The 5,015-nt window shown below is 45.2% G+C and overlaps 1 pseudogene across 1 annotated transcript; it reads right to left on the minus strand.

The window, feature by feature from the left end:
- Window positions 1–4,161: 4,161 nt before the first annotated feature.
- Window positions 4,162–4,546, minus strand: LOC309960116 (nuclear transport factor 2-like; annotated as a pseudogene). The gene has a single exon. The product of its transcript is annotated as a nuclear transport factor 2-like (transcript).
- Window positions 4,547–5,015: the final 469 nt, after the last annotated feature.

The following is a 5,015-nucleotide window of genomic DNA, read 5'->3' on the forward strand; positions in this document are numbered from 1 at the left end:
CCACTCATGATAGGATGGTACGATACCTGGCTCACATGGATCAAACAAAATTTTTTACATAAGTACCCCAGCACAGAGCCAGAGATACTTAACAGGTACTTATGCATAATAGCCCCCTTTTCCTCCTCAGTTAGCTGCACATGAACTTTTAAACTTTTTAGTGTTCGACACCTCCTATTACAGTGTATCTCAGTTTGCTTTTCTGCTATTGAACACCTGGATGGCAACACATATTTTTGCTCTAGATACAAAGAATTCTGAATTACTCCTTGTTCGTCAAACACTCCAAGTACTTACACTGAATCTTTTAAACTTAGCATGATCTATTTCAGGAATTTCTTGACCCTAACTACTGGCTCTCCCAATTTTGCCAGTCTCCCTTCAGCCCCATTCCCTCAAGCTCAGTTTACTTCATGTGCAGATAGGGATGGCAGTGAGAATCCTGGAATGGGTAGAAATGTGTCCAGCAGCATGGTATATCTAAGTCCTAATCGCTTATTACTGTGAAATTAACCTTATTTGGAAATAGGGTCTTTGCAGTTGTGAACAAGTTAAAACAAGGTCATACTGAATTAGAGTGAGCCCCAAATCTGATGATGGGTGTCCTTATAAGTAGGCCATGTGAAGATAGACACACAGGATGAGGGCCATGTGACAACAAAGCCAGAGATGGGAGTGGTAGGTCTACAAGACCAGGAACACCATGGATTGCTCATAATCACCAGCAGCTAGGAGAAGGCAAGGAAGGATTCTTCCATAGAGTATGGTCTTACTGATGCCTAGTTTTCACATTCTAGCCTCTAGAACTATGAGAGAATAAATTCCTGTTGTTTCAGGTTAACCCGTTTGTGCAATTTGTTATGGCAGCCCTAAGAAACTAACACAGATCTGGATACACCCACCCACACACACCCACATTAGGAAACTTGTTGCAGTCTTACTTCTCTGCTTATTTTATTATTATTTCCAGTTTCTTGTTCCTAGTCTCTTACAGATAAATTTGAGACCATTCAATGAAACATGAAAGTTGTCACCTTCAGCTTTTCCCTGCCTGTTATCTCCCAGATCTAACTGGTTAAAATAGACAAAGTCCCCCATCCATCTTCTCTTTGGCATTCTGGTTGTCTTTGTTGAAGTCGTCTCCCTGGAATATTGAGATAATTGCCAACAGATGTGCTGTCCTAATCTCTCTCTTCTTTGAGTTAATTTAATTTAGCATTTACTGGGTATCCACTCAGAGCAGCCCAGCTCAAGGGTGAGAAAGTGGGGCTTATTCTGGAAGATGGGAAAATCTCACTGGTACAACATGAAGATGAGCTAAGTGAACGAATGGCCGTGATGCAAAACACTTGCTATTTGGAGGGAGCTGTGTGACAAACCTGCAGATGAGGTAAGAGGTCCTAATACACCAGGCTAAAGAACTTGGATTTCACTCCGTATGCTTTTTTGCCTGCAGCCCAGAGAAAGACGCACAAATCATGATTCACTCTGATAATTTCTGCTTTACTCTATTCTGCAGGAAAAAGGCTGGGCTGTTGTTGACAGATTCTTTCCTCAGCCCAACTGTAATCAGGTTTCCCTGATCATTTTTCAACTAGACCTGACTTTTGGGCTTCCATTCTTGTTCTGCATTGTCCAGTTTTAGCAAGAATCCTGCTAAGTCAGTTTAACCAGAAGTCCCCACCCTAGAGATTTCTGATTACCCTTGAGATCCTGATCAGGTTCCTCATCCCCCCACCATCCCTCCGGTGATATCAGAGCACCCTGGCCTACCTTCAGCAAGAATCCCCTCAGGTGAGGTCACTTTAGCCTGAATGCCCCTTTACCCCTAATGTTTCCCCTTAGTAATATTCTATCTACTGACTCTCCCACCCTGCTCCTTGGCTGTGAATTCCCACTTTTCCTTGTTGTATTTGGAGTTGAGCCCAGTCACTCTCCCCCATTGCAAAACCCTGTCTTCAGTGGTCCATACACCTATCCCAATAGTCCCCTGAATAAAGATTGCCTTGAGGCAGGAGATAGATGGGCTCCAGGCTAGACATTTACAACTGGCCTCCTGTTCACACTTCCTGGGGTGAGAAGAAGATGGGCTCCAGGCCAGACATTCATTACCAGCCCCCTGTTTACATTTCCTGAAGCAAGAGACAAACGGGCTCCAGGACTACATATTTATGACCGGACTCCTGTCTATATTTCAAGATCTGCACCTCCATATAAAAACCAGCAAGAGAAATAGGGTAAATTACCGGACATTTGACATTTTTATGGACAGGGAGGGGCTAAACCTTGTTAAAAGATCAAGAGGTCATACATTTCTCCATCCTTGGGGCAAGGAAAACATTGCACATGCGCAGAAAGGCTCCTTGCGGGTCAAAAAGGAGGGGCACCACCCCATAATATGTGATGCTAAGGCCGTCCCATAGGCCTCTGGGCTGTAATCCATCTTGGAAAAAAGTTGCACCCGCATGTTGGGGAGGGTCCTAAGGCAGGTCAGGTGTGGAAAAAGAAACCAGATAATTGGTCAAAGGTAAACAAAGACCCGGAAGAACTGCCCTATATAAATGACCTAACCGCCTCTTTACTGCACTCCTCCTCATTAGGCAGGATGCCCACACCCTTTCTCTCGGGGTGTGCATCTCTGCCTTGCTTCTGTCTTAACTAAACACACTTTCTCTGTTTGCTCTCCCACTTGTTGTTGTGCTATGTCTCTAATAATAAACTTTGTACCTGTTTTTACAGTTTTTGCCTCCGTGAGAAATGCATTTTTCACTGGAGGCAAGAGCCAGGGGGTGTGGTAGCTAGGATTCCTGGTTTTCATCCAAGCTACCCAGGTTCAATTCTTGGACAGGGAATTAAGATCTCGTTTCACGCCACCAGTCACCGCTGCCTCCCCAAGATCAGCCTTATTGTGCTTTAACTAGTGTCATGAATAATTTTTCTGTAACACTATCATAAGCTGTTATGGGTCTTTTAACAAAATGGAGTGTTGATGAACGGTTCTCATTAGGCTAAGGGGATCTTGACAGGTACTAGAGTTCAGTTAGTATTTGGGGGAAACCCAGGAGAGAGATGTGTGGGCTGCTGGCTTACTGAATTGACAAGAAAGTAGACAGTTAATAGTGAGTACAGGAGTTGAAGGCTGGAAAGTCGGCTGCCCCATAACTGTGATTGAATCCAGTCGCTGAAGGGGGCTCTTGTATGTCTCAGTCACCATTAGGTTGTGGAAAGACATTGCCAGGTAAGAATTCTCTCCCAGATCTGTGGAATGTCTGGGAACAAAAACCTCTTGGTTTGTAATAGCTTGCTGAGAAAAGGCATCCTAAAGCCTGTGTTGTGGGCTTTGGAAATGAGAAAGGTCTGGCTCCTAAACCTCATCCTGAATGGTAAGAGCCAGAATTCTGAACTGTAAGGTGGGCCCTGGGTCTGGCTCATGCTGGTAGCCTTCCTAGGGACTCCCCAGCTCTGCCACGAGGAAGGCTAATGGGACTTAACAAATGAGACAGATGTACCATCTAAAACCAACTTGATGTGAACATAGCTATCTTCCCTGTGGCTTGGATGATGTAGATTTCCCACTTTAAGAATAGATCATGTAAATGTTACTTTGTGTTCCTATTTTCTTTCTTTACATTATCTCTTCTGGTTGAAAGGTTATCATCTACTTCTATCCTTAGCCTCACTTCCAAAAACATCTGCCTTTACCCCTGACACAACTACTTGGTATAATTTCTTTAAAAAGGTTGTTTGTTTGTTTGTTTTTGTAAGAAAATTTCCGTGGTTTTATTGTATCACGAGGCACTGAAACATCGAAACAAATCAGTACATCTGGGCAGTGAGGCAGAAGCTTTCTCCTTCACTTCTTTGGGTTACTAAAACAACTTGTCAGTAGATTAAAAAAAAAAAAAGACAACCTTTTGCATTAACTTGTGTTTCCAAGTCATGCGCTGGTACAGCACAAACTTCTCCTGTCAGATGCAGCTAGTCTAGCGTCCAAACATCATGCACAATACCTCAGTAGCAGCGGCGTCCTGCGCTCACTCCCACCGTGGCCCTGCTCATTTGTGTATGATATTCGGAGCATCTGGAGCATCTGGAGAAGTGTGAATAGTATCGGGAAGAGGAGGGAGGAGGAAACAGCATGAGTGCCTGGCTGGGAGAGCGTTAGCCCAAGTTGTGCAGGGCAAGCCTGAACCTGTCATTGGTGCAAACCCAAACATCAGTTGATGTTCTTTTAATAGGAACAACGGATGGAACCCCGTGGTAGGGTCTTCACTTGCGTTGAGCTGGGCTACAACTGTGCTGATGATGCAGCTATCTGGCATGGGCTGATGGTGCTGAGCCGTGATGCTGTGCTGGATTTTGTGGAATGGAAGCTAGACAATTTCTCCACGATGGCAGCTTTCCCCTGAAACTGCTGTCCTTTCCAGGCAAGGCATGGCGCGTCAGTATAAATTGCGCCAGGTTGGGTTCTGTCGTTATCAAATAACTGGTAGTAATGTTGAATGAAGCTGGATACATTCTGCTCCCAAACTGGCTTGTCTCCCATTCTGGAGCATCACCGGTCTTGCTGAGACCCAAGGGGCTGCAACGATGGCGACAGCAACCCAGCGCGGTCTGTCTGTTCGTTTGTTTTAAAATTTACTTACTCTAGTAGTACAGAGCTAACACCCTGATAAATCCTCAGAAATTATCCAGTGTCAGACTCCTTAACTGAGTTGAAAAAGCCTGGAAAAGTTAACAGCCGCATTTGAGGAATTTCTAGGGACACAGCAAGTACATCTGACCCCTGATTTCCGGGACTCTTTACAGGGACCATTGCCTGGTCTCTCTGTTATTACAGAGCCTTCCCATTGCTGGAAGCCGGACACTCCAAGCCCTTGGACTTCTCCCTTGCTTTCTCCACTGAACCCTCCCGCCTTGCGTAATTCCTCCTACTCCCACCCCATCTCCACCGGTGGCCCCCGCCCGGGATCCAGGAGTTCCTGGGGGTCAGCCCCGCCAGTGCCACGTTCGTT

The sequence above is a fragment of the Leucopleurus acutus genome (assembly GCF_964270905.1).
Source record: "Leucopleurus acutus genome assembly, chromosome: 3".
NCBI classification, from domain to species: Eukaryota; Metazoa; Chordata; class Mammalia; order Artiodactyla; family Delphinidae; genus Leucopleurus; species Leucopleurus acutus.